Source organism: Panulirus ornatus, chromosome 33 (genome assembly GCF_036320965.1).
Source record: "Panulirus ornatus isolate Po-2019 chromosome 33, ASM3632096v1, whole genome shotgun sequence".
Lineage (NCBI taxonomy): Eukaryota > Metazoa > Arthropoda > Malacostraca > Decapoda > Palinuridae > Panulirus > Panulirus ornatus.
The window spans coordinates 11,877,391-11,890,297 of record NC_092256.1 but is presented as its reverse complement, the minus strand read 5'-3'; the positions used below and the strand labels follow the sequence as shown (position 1 = coordinate 11,890,297).

Here is a 12,907-nt window from a genome sequence, read left to right as displayed (position 1 = left end):
AAAGCCATATTAAACCCCTTTTTTCATATAAGTTTATATAAGCAGATGAGCTATGGCAACTACTTCGTCAGGTCCAATCTTCGCATTTGGATTCTCTTAAACATAAGCATCACATTATAATAATCATGATGATCCTTATTATTATTTTGGAGCCTCAGTCTCTAAGGTTCACCTCATACGAGATGTCAGAGAGACACATGATATCACTGTGGGCAAATCAACTGAAGATGGAAAACCATAAACTTAATGCTATTCTTTCAAGACCACAGACATTCAAGAGGGGATGAAGATCTAGGATACATCAAATACATGATATATAGTTACAGGATAGTAAGAGATGCTGACAGCAACATTGGTAACAACGTTTGTGTAATACAAACTTCGTCATCCAAGCAGCTGCAGTCCCCTCCACTCAAAAGCGGAATTAGTTTACACGAGACAATAATGAAAGACTAAATATCTAAGTTTATTTTTATCTAAACCAATCTGTCGTGAAATATACAGTTCAGATCTTACTGAAATAACGGCAGACAAGAAGTTTCAACAAACTTTTCCTTTGATGAACTTTAGGGTTTGACTGACTGTAAATGTGTGTGTTAGTTTTACTCTAAAGCCACGGTTCACCTCACTGTCAACGGTTCTCGTTTTCTAAAAGTCATCCTTCACCCCCACCATGAACGTTTCTCGTTTTCTAACGGCGCTGTTCACGAGTATATCTACAATAACCCCCCAGTGATGAACCACTCATGTCCGTCCATCTGCAGACGCGGCAAGAATGTCAGACAGCGTTCGCAGTGGCGCCGACCACGACCCCCCCCACCCAATGGTGACCTTGCACGCCTCCTCCAACGCCACCTGTGACCCGACCTCTGGCCCCATGACCTCATGACGACAAGAGACCTACTGAGGCCACAGGAAATACACCTCTCAACTCGAGTGGCGAGTGAATACTCACCGATGGAAATATTTGCCATCTCAAGCTAGTGTGACAGGCGAAGGTCAACACACATAAACACGCTCGAGCACACACACACACAACACACATGCGCACGCCTCTTCACCCGCTTCCCAGGAATGGTGGAAGATGATAAGTCCTTCATTACTTTCATTATCTTAGAAATTTTCACTAATAGTAAATATGCCGAAATGAAGGCCCCAATATGTAAATGCTCAAATGAAGGCCCCACTGTGTAAACGCTCAAATGAAGGCCCCAATGTGTAAATGCTCAAATGAAGGCCCCAATGTGTAAATGCTCAAATGAAGGCCCCAATGTGTAAATGCTGAAATGAGGGCTCCAATACGTAAATGCTGAAATGAAGGCCCCAATATGTAAATGCTGAAATGAAGACCCCAATGTGTAAATGATGAAATGAAGGCCCCAATGTGTAAATGCTGAAATGAAGGCCCCAATATGAAAAATGCTGAAATGAAGGCCCCAGTACGTAAATGCTGAAAGGAAGGCCCCAATACGTAAATAGTAAAATGAAGGCCCCAATACGTAAATGCTAAAATGAAGGCCCCAATACGTAAATGATAAAATGAAGGCCCCAATACGTAAACAAGACAGTAAACTGGGCGGAAAAAGTTGGAGCTACTCATCGCTAAAACGAGATCACAACCAAGATACAACAGCTTCTAAAGTTCATGCACACTTCGTTTTGTTTACACTAGGTGATTAACCACCATTACATGATGCAGTCAACACAAGGTATATGACACATATGCCATAGATAGAAAATCCTTAAAGAGATTCGTGAAGCTAACCTTTCTGAAAAATGCAACGGGACTCTATTTAGATGCAACACGTTCGACTTTCACGAACCAGGACTCGATATATTGGGAAATGTCCCAAAATATGTGATTCTGATCCTCCTGGTTTACTAATTACGAAAGCTTTGTGATGACTTTATTGACATATCCCTAAACACATTACATCCAAAAATTCTCCATGCCCTGGGTTATGTAAACACTTGGTACAGGCACGTTCTGTAACTACAATGTCCAGTGTGTTATGTATTTTCGACCTTTTCTGTATTACTGTCAATGTTAACAACACGCCCAGTGCCAGTGTTTTCTATATGTCCAACATGTAGTGTATCTTTGACCTTTCATATCGCTATCAGTGTTAACGAATGTACGCTGCCCTTGTCCTGTTTCAGATACACACACCAAAGTGTATATATAATTTGTTAGTGTATATACCGTAACTGTAATGTTAACAAGATGTTCTGTATTTGTATGACATATCAAAACTTGCTCTGTATTACACAAACGTTGTTACCAATGTTGCTGTCAGCATCTCTTACTATCCTGTGGCTATATATCATGTATTTGATGTATCCTAGATCTTCCTCCCCTCTTGAGGAGAAAGGGACCCCCTTTGAGTCCCTGGGCCCCACTTGAGCCCACCTGTCACCCTCCTACGTCGATGTAGTGTAGCCACTGTACGTTGTATACTAGCCTCCTCAACCTACCCTTAGATATGTACCCTTAAGCCATCACTAAAATGCTTTGTCTGTGTTTATACATAGCCAATAAATAGCAGAAAAACAATGCTATAGCTTAGGTAAGGTATGACATTAACTCGATGGGGTTCGTCGAGTTATACAAACACAAATGGATCGTTGGCATGTTACAGAGATGGGCTGAGAGCCATATGTATTCAGTACACAAACGCAAGGACAGTTCTGGATGGGGTCAGTAACCATATACATATGGACAGTAGAGTAATATACGAGTTCAGGTGAGCTCAGGGGCCCCATGCATTCGGCACACAGACACAAAGGCTGGATCATGATGGGCCAGTATCCCAACAGGGGATTAGCAACAGGAAACGCAACTTGCATTACTGGTCTACAGTATAACAACAGCCAATAAGGCCACAACTCGAGGCGTATTACCACATCATGTGTATTCCTTAGGTATATTTCCGTAAGGTTCTTCATCAGACTTAAGAGAAATATAGACCATAAAAGTGTATCTGGTTCGTTCATTACCAAGGACTAAGTTATCTGTTTAACACAGCTCCCGTATCACGGTCTACGTTACCTGTTTAACTTGATTTCCGTATGGCTCGTTAAGAGAACATTCATAAGAAGGCCTGCATTACCAGCAAACAGGTCATCTGTAAGAAGACCATCTTCGTTATCCGGTGACCCCCTAGTGGCAAGACTTGGTAACATCAGTCGTCCAAGCTGCACCACTGGACTGCTACAATCCCAGGAGGTGGGTGGAAACAGGAAGTTGGCTGCACAATACCTCACTTTTTACAGTGTGACACGTAATGTGTCATCATAAAATGTACCATTCTGTTGGGTTTATGAGAACGGGGGGGAAAAAAAAAAGATAGGTGGACTTTTGCATATGAAACGCAGTCATACGTACACACACAAAAAAAAAAAAAAAGTTGGGCATTTGAAAATAGTTAGATACCTACCATCAGGTGAAACTCATACAACCTACAAGTGCCTGGCCATGACCAGCTCACACCACCGTCAGGCCAACGGAAAAAAGAGCTTGAGCACACTGCACCTTCTCATACATACGCCAGCCACGTAGGAACATGAGCTAGCGACTCTTTCTTTCCAACCAACACGTAGTGTCACCACACACATATATCAATATATAATCTCCCTCCTCCTCCTCACCCCCACAGTATGCTGAGCGGTAGATAAATCAGACAACCAACATATTTCAACAAACTACTCGAACGTTTCGGTAAATCTACACCGTAAATCTTTACCCCCCCCCGTAACAGACCACTCCTGTTTTCCCCACATGTCTAATCCAATCCCAACAATTTTTTCCTCCCCCCTTTTAAACCAACGAGAAACAAACAAACAAAAAAAACTAAACAAACAAAATGGAAGGCCGGTATTACTAAAAACTGAGTTATAGTTTACTGACCTATCGCATTTTCAGTTGGCATCGTTAAGCGAGACGCAAAAGTTATCCTCTTTACCAGAGAACCTTGATAACTCGGTGATCATATGTGAGGTGAACGGCAAACTGCTCAACACACGATCTACCATGCAAGCTATACCTTAAGGGCGCCTCTACCATACACCTACCCTAGGACGTGGGTTGGACTAATGATTCGTGCTTGTAACCATGGCAAGGTCATTGTGCGTCCCCATGCTCAACCTGTGAGCATTGGTGTAAAATGGATTACAGAGGTCGGAGGGTCTTTGTCATATATATATACGTTTAGGATATTCTCTATAAAGTATTACCACAAAAAATGTGATCAGGATATTTTCCACTAATTGTATGACACGTGTAATACAGACTAATTCACACACACACACACACACACACACACAGACACAGACACACACACACACACACACAGACACAGACACAGACACACACACACACACACACATTACTGACACACAGCTGGTGTAGCTCACACAGGTGGTGCATACATTTCGTAGCATTAAGTTCCCTACATCGTCCTGACAATCATAGTTAAAATATATAGCATTGAGTGATAGCAACGAAACACCACAAAAATATATATATATATGCTCATGGTCATTGCCTGGTACAGGAAAACGGTAGGAGTATAGATAATACCACTGTCTCGTATCTGTAACATATTGAGCAAAAATCTCGATGAATCACAGAAAAGATTTGACACAGTACCCCGGGCACAACGCGTCGGTACGACCCCCTGACGAAGTAGCTATGACCTTTGAGTGCGACACTGTGACCCTTGGATGTTACGGCCATGTTATCATACCCAAAGGTCGTGCCGTCGTGCTCAAGGGTCGCACCGTCGTGGTCAAGGGTCGTACCGTCGTGCCCAAGGGTCCTACGGTCGTGCTCAAGGGTCGTGCCGTCGTGCTCAAGGGTCCTACGGTCGTGTTTAAGGGTCGTGCCGTCGTGCCCAAGGGTCACACCGTCGTGGTCAAGGGTCGTGCCGTCGTGTTCAAGGGTCGTACCGTCGTGCTCAAGGGTCGTGCTGTCGTGGTCAAAGGTCGTGCCGTCGAGTTCAAGGGGGTTTAAGGACTTTATGAAAAGGATACTTAAAATCAGATGTACTGTTACAGGACCTCATGTACTGTAAACCTTAATGGAATGCTTCTGGTACACGTACGTAAACTATGATTCGAATCTTCATGTAAATAAAATCTATATACATCATCAAATAACAATGTGTATGGAACTAATGACTTTAGACTTCCTGGACCCTAAAGTTTCTTGCAAGACAATTGTCCCTGGACTCTGAGGTTGTTAGTAAAGCTTACAGTCCCTGGACTCTGAGGGAACCAGTAAGCCAACTGTCTCTGGACTCTGATCCAGCGAGTGAGCCTATAGGCTCTGGACTCTGATCCTACGAGTGAGCCTATAGCCTCTGGACTCTGATCCAGCTAGTGAGCCTACAGCCTCTGGACTCTGATCCAGCGAGTGAGCCTATAGCCTCTGGACTCTGATCCTACGAGTGAGCCTATAGCCTCTGGACTCTGATCCAGCTAGTGAGCCTACAGCCTCTGGACTCTGATCCAGCGAGTGAGCCTATAGCCTCTGGACTCTGATCCTACGAGTGAGCCTATAGCCTCTGGACTCTGATCCAGCTAGTGAGCCTACAGCCTCTGGACTCTGATCCAGCGAGTGAGCCTATAGCCTCTGGACTCTGATCCTACGAGTGAGCCTATAGCCTCTGGACTCTGATCCAGCTAGTGAGCCTACAGCCTCTGGACTCTGATCCAGCGAGTGAGCCTATAGCCTCTGGACTCTGATCCTACGAGTGAGCCTATAGCCTCTGGACTCTGATCCAGCTAGTGAGCCTACAGCCTCTGGACTCTGATCCAGCGAGTGAGCCTATAGCCTCTGGACTCTGATCCTACGAGTGAGCCTATAGCCTCTGGACTCTGATCCAGCTAGTGAGCCTACAGCCTCTGGACTCTGATCCAGCGAGTGAGCCTATAGCCTCTGGACTCTGATCCTACGAGTGAGCCTATAGCCTCTGGACTCTGATCCAGCTAGTGAGCCTACAGCCTCTGGACTCTGATCCAGCGAGTGAGCCTATAGCCTCTGGACTCTGATCCTACGAGTGAGCCTATAGCCTCTGGACTCTGATCCAGCTAGTGAGCCTACAGCCTCTGGACTCTGATCCAGCGAGTGAGCCTATAGCCTCTGGACTCTGATCCAGCTAGTGAGCCTATAGCCTCTGGACTCTGATCCAGCGAGTGAGCCTATAGCCTCTGGACTCTGATCCAGCTAGTGAGCCTACAGCCTCTGGACTCTGATCCAGCGAGTGAGCCTATAGCCTCTGGACTCTGATCCAGCGAGTGAGCCTATAGCCTCTGGACTCTGATCCAGCTAGTGAGCCTACAGCCTCTGGACTCTGATCCAGCGAGTGAGCCTATAGCCTCTGGACTCTGATCCAGCTAGTGAGCCTACAGCCTATGGACTCTGATCCAGCTAGTGAGCCTATAGCCTCTGGACTCTGATCCTACGAGTGAGCCTATAGCCTCTGGACTCTGATCCAGCGAGTGAGCCTATAGCCTCTGGACTCTGATCCAGCGAGTGAGCCTATAGCCTCTGGACTCTGATCCAGCGAGTGAGCCTATAGGCTCCAGCAACCTGAGCGAGGCAGCGATCCACCAGTGGGCGGGGGCGGAGGGGGTCTCTGTCCATGGCACCGGCCATCCATCAGTGTACTAACCATGGGCCGTGAGGGAAGACTGGCCAGTGGCCGGGGGCTGTGATCACCTCTACCTGTGAACCAGCCAATTACCGTCATCACGGCTGGCCTCGTTATCCAGGCACATCAGCACCTCACCCTCTCATTATTCCCACAACATTCCTCACAACTTACCCGGCCCAGATCCGAGACACTGTTCCTCATGTAATATTTAGTGAAACATCACCAACTTCAGCTGGACAGATTTTTCTTCGTACTTCTGTCTATTACACAAACACAGACACACACAGACACAGACACACACACACAGACACACACACACACACACATATATATATATATATATATATATATATATATATATATATATATATATATATATATATATATGTATATATATATATATATATATATATATATATATATATATATATATATATATATATATATATATATATATATATTCCTATGAGTCCACAGGGAAAATGAAATACACACACACACACACACACACACACACACACACACACACACACACACACACACACTTGATCGCCGTTTTCCGCGTCAGCGACGTAGCGCCCAAGATACCTTTTTCAATGTTTTCTCAAGACTGATCCAGCAAAACAGCACTTGGAACCTATTGTCATCCCAAACGGGAACTGTATTTTGGGAATAATCCACTGAAACTGATGCGAATAATCGTGAATATACTCTTACTTACCAGATGAATAATTCATACCCAACACGGACCCTACATTATGAAATGGATCCTCTCCTCTGAAACAGATCCTATGTTTTGTAATGTCCACACCGGCCACGAGGGGCGCCAAAATGACTATAATTACCATATCGAACTAACGTTACGATCTCCACCAGGCAGGACCTTCACCTGGGCTGCCCCAGGGTAGTGAGACAATACACACACACACACACACACACACACACACACACACACACACACACACACACACACACGTCTACACCCGTGTATGCTACACCTTCCGGCATTCTATTACCATAACAACGTCTTCGTAATGCAAAGGCAGACAGAAACCTCAATAAGTCAGTCCAATTGTACACAGACATCTTAACTCACCCTACCCCCCACATACATATTGAAGGTCCTTCCTCCCTCACCTCGCGCAAGATGCTGTGTGTAGTGAGGATCCGTGTCTTATGAAGTGAGGTAACACTGAAGGAATCTATACCTCACATTCACGTCAAACACCGTGTATTCCAGGGTAATACTTTTGGAGTAAGTGACTCGCAAAATGGAAAAGTTTTTGAAGACTTTTCAAGTGTATAAAGTCCATGTTTCCCTGTACCACACTGGGGTGAGGATATGTATGTGTTTGATTATATACAAACTGTACGTACCTGTTTCTTTCTTTTACCTCGTGGACATGGAGTAGTCATAGATGATAGATAACAGATTACTTTTGGGGTTTTTGATATTACGTACATGTAAGTTAGGAATACTGAAAACTGTACAGCACAAGACAGAGGCAGGTGATCATCCTGTCTGGGGGTTAGATGAGCGTTAACCTCCCTCTCCAGTACGGTGGCAAGCCTCACCCCACCTCCCAGCGTTAACCTCCCTCTCCAGTACGGTGGCAAGCCTCACCTCACCTCCCAGCGTTAACCTCCCTCCTTCCCCAGTACGTTGACAAGCCTCACCCAACCTCCCAGCGTTAACCTCCCTCCCCAGTACGGTGGCAAGCCTCACCCCACCTCCCAGCGTTAACCTCCCTCCCCAGTACGGTGACAAGCCTCATCCCACCTCCCAGCGTTAACCTCCCTCCCTAGTACGGTGGCAAGCCTCATCCCACCTCCCAGCGTTAACCTCCCTCCCTCCCCAGTACGGTGGCAAGCCTCACCCCACCTCCCAGCGGTGACAACCTCATCCCCGCCACCTCTCAAAGTGACGAGCGAATGAATCCCAGATCCGTCACTCCACATGTTGACGACTCGATAATATTCCCCAGGATGTAGACCACGTAGAAAAGTCACCTGAGCCGAGATCCTTGTTTGACGGAGCCAAACGGAGCCAACCCTCGACCAACTTGCAAAAGAAACTTCGCTCAACACGGATGGAACACTGAAGATCGACTGAATGAAAAGAATGGCCATGTATCAAGTATTTTGTCCCTCACTACACAAGAACTGATCACCCACTGGTTCCTTCAATTCTTAGGCCGAAAATGAACGTTATTGCCTTTATTCCTTACCCGTGTGTTGGCGTTACGTTATATCCACTGACTATATATCACAAACCTGAAGTTCAGAATACACCTCGTCTTTCTTAGTTAACCTCCTCCAAAACTGGGAACAGATTTAGGGAGCAAGAGATGTTTATGTAGCCTTCCTACCACTTGTACACAGCTACAGAACAGAGATGTCTGAAACCCACATGATGGCAGCTCCCTCTACTTAACCGTACGAACACCACGACTGTGGTGCCAAACGCACGAATGATGAATGAATACACCAATGATCAACCCAACGTCTCTGATTAGCACAGGACTCCACAAAACCTTAATTCAAATACGTATTTAAAATTTCCATCCACTTGTTTAGTGTACTGAACAAAATTAACCACAAGAATTCTGGACATACACAACTAAATATCTATGGTACACAAGTTGACTCTCAAGACGTAAACAGTAAAAAGAAATGCAATGTTAGAAACTTATAAATATACCTCAGAAAATATAGGTACCACAGGAGGACTTCTGCAAATGATGCAGCAACAGCTGCAGCCAGTGTTACCAGCCCGGGGCCACAACAGCTGGCACAGGAAGCGAACCACATGCTCTGCTGTGGACACAGCAACCGTTCAACTACCACCACCCCACCTACGTGGACCATCGTTAGCAACTACCACCATCTCACCTACGCGGACCATCGTTAGCAACTACCACCACCTCACCTACGCGGACCATCGTCAGCAACTACCACCACCCCACCTACGCGGACCATCGTTAGCAACTACCACCACCTCACCTACGCGGACCATCGTCAGCAACTACCACCACCCACATACGCCGACCATCGTCAGCAAACAAGCAAACACTGTTCCTTAATTACTCAATCGATTGTGATGGAAATATAATGATGAGGCAAACAGTAGTGTATTCTACAGGACATAATCCACGATATATATATATATATATATATATATATATATATATATATATATATATATATATATATATATATATATATATATATATATATTTCTCTCTTCCGTCTCCCCTGATGATGTGATTATTACACGAAAGTGCACTTGGGAACTTTTCGTGTTTCATTTTCCCCGTGGACTCATAGGAATATATATATATATATATATATATATATATATATATATATATATATATATATATATATATATATATTATATATATCGTCAGGCTTTATAATTTCACAGTAAATATTCACAGAAATTCCAGAGTCGTTTCTGGAAACACGAGAAATATTCGAAGCAAAGACAGGATGAACAACTAAGTATAAACCCTAGAGAAATTCCACTCTCGTTATTTTGGTTCTGTGATTGCTGCTGCGCTGGTAATTGGCAGTTCATTTTTCCTCACTGCGTCAAAGTGTAAACAGGTTGTTATCATCTCCCAGGGTTGGACGTGGTTGGATATGAAGGAAGGCGGGGCTATCTTTCATGACGTCCTGGGAGGGAAGGGCTTCACGGAATGGGGGGAAATTATGTGTGTTTTATTGTAGGGCTCATGTGGGAGGTGGAGGAGGTGGAGGTGGAGGTGGTGGTGAGAACGTTATGGAAGAGGTTGACCGATCCCAGGTCTCATCAGCCACCCGAGGGTTCGAGCGTTACAGGCTCGAATCCTGGTTGCGGCTCTCTGTCCACAGTAAACCCAGCTGTTCATCCACCCCCTATGGTTGGTAAATTGAGTACAAAAGGTGTCTAATCTGATCCGAGGTCTCATCGGCCGCCCGGCGGTTCGAGCGTTGCAGGCTCGAATCCTGGTTGCGGCTCTCTGTCCACAGTAAACCCAGGTGTTCATCCACACCCTTATGGTTGATAAACTGAGTACAAAAGGTGTCTCGAGCAGGGCCAGTCCCTGGTGATACGTCAACAAGATGACGTACGACTCAAGGTCGTCCTACATACTGACATCCTCGAGAACCAAGTTTCACTGATCCTTCACAACATTCGACCGAACGAGTCTATCAGCTTTCATCGAATTGAATTCGCTCACCAGCATGAGATGGTAACAGTGTCTGACGACTTGCTCAGATGATGTCTCACAGTTTGTTTAGTTTAACGCTTGCATGTGCGTATGGGTAGGCTAGACATCACAGGCATTCGACAGACTGGGTTGTATAGGGATATATACATATACAAGGCGAGTATGAGGAAAGTTAGAGAGGTAGTTTAGTACAAAAATTGAACAGAGTAATTGATTCCACCACGCCCTCATGCATCGACAACACAGGGAAGATCTGAAAATCAATGAGCAAAACGAAAGATTATCATTTATGTGAACTGGAACTAAATTCTGGGTCAGGTTATTAGAAAACGTCACTTCTTACGCTAACGTAAACAAGGAGAGCGGCCTACGACGGGAGGACAGGAGGAACAAAGAAACGCGAGGGAGGCAGGCAGGCAGGCAGGAGGCTGAGCCCTCGGCTACCACGACCACTACTGCCATCTATCGACCACTCTGAACTTACCCAAAGATCCCCATTCATCTCTACTCAGCCGGGGGAATTCATCCCGTCTTGAGATTTAAGAGTCCTGCCGCTCACGCCCAGCTCCGCCAACAGACCGACGCCCTCAGCAGCACCCACGGATAATGTGATATTAACCGCATAACACAACTTGTATTAATCCTTTTTACCACGACGGCACAACCCTTGAGCACGATGGTATGACCCCTCCAAGCACGACCCCTGAGGAAGCCTAAGAACCTGGCCTTTCACTTGACCCTCAAGGGTTAGGTTGAAAAGCCAAAGACATCATACTCAAGGATCGTACCACCGGGCTCAAGGGCAGCGCCGTAGTGCTTAATAATGGGCTGCCACTGGCATGACCCCCAAGCAGGAGTGTCCGGCGTGTGGATCTGAGATACCAGAGTTCCTGTAACTCGAAGGTATACTTCCCCAACGTTACTTTTATTACTATATACGCGTAATCACGGATCGGCTACCAAATCTCTGGTTAACCACAGAAACACGTACCTTCAAATCTTCTTACTGACAATCTTGCCAGACCTTACACATAGCATACGACATTCGCAAATAGCTCCAGCGTTGGAGTTAGTACCCATACGTTTACTGTGGGTAAAAGCATACTACTCCTTCATCTCCTACAGGTCTGGCTCCGTCGACACACTGAGAGCACCACATCAACAATAATCAGAGGATATATTTCCCAGTCTTCACGTACAACTTAAGCAAGGTCAGTCCTAGGTGAAAGAAAAAAAGAAACCCACCCCCAGTTACAATCGGTAATTGCTCATAATTACGGGCGACGATATCCTTGAAGCAAAGGTTTTTGTACCCGGCATTTGATCACTAAGATCGAGGATGCGTGTTGTTGTTGCTGTTGTTGCTGTAGTGAAGAACTGGACCCCAGTGGTGTTGGTCTATCACAGTGATCTACTCGGCCTCACTCGCCACAGCTTGAACAGAGTCATCTGTTTCTTCACATCACACGAAGCCCACTTAATCCCACACACACACACACACACACACACACACACACACACACACCCTCCTCCTCGGATAAAAAAAAAGAAAGATCGCATAACGGAAATTCGGATAACCAATTTGAATAACAGTAATTATTCCTGGCTTTTGAAGTTCGGGGTCAGTAACGTTCGTGACATCCAGCGATTACACGAACACTTAAATCCTGATACGGGAGGAACCATACTGTTGCCTTCGTCTGGATATAACGTATATGAAGTACTAATGCATCGCTGTATTACCCAGTGTGTGTGTGTGTGTGGCTCTTGGCAAATCGGAGGATACGAGCAGTGGATGCGTTCATGAACACCGTACTCGCCCACCTAGTGATCCATCTCCTGGAATTTCAGGTTAGAATCACGAGTAATTCCCATGAAAATCACAAGTGCCCCCAGAACCTGGTACCCTGCCTGCGAGACATGATGGCACCGCGCGTGACAGCCAGTGATACTCCACACGAGACCTCTGGCTTTCCCACGTTACGACCACTGCAATGTGGTGCAGGAGCAGCCCTGACCCAGGGGGAAGGACGG

At 45.6% G+C, this 12,907-nt stretch overlaps 1 protein-coding gene across 1 annotated transcript in view; it reads right to left on the bottom strand.

The window, feature by feature from the left end:
• The window catches only part of LOC139759459 (protein slit-like), a 1,061,304-nt gene that overhangs the window by 241,329 nt on the left and 807,068 nt on the right, over positions 1–12,907 (bottom strand).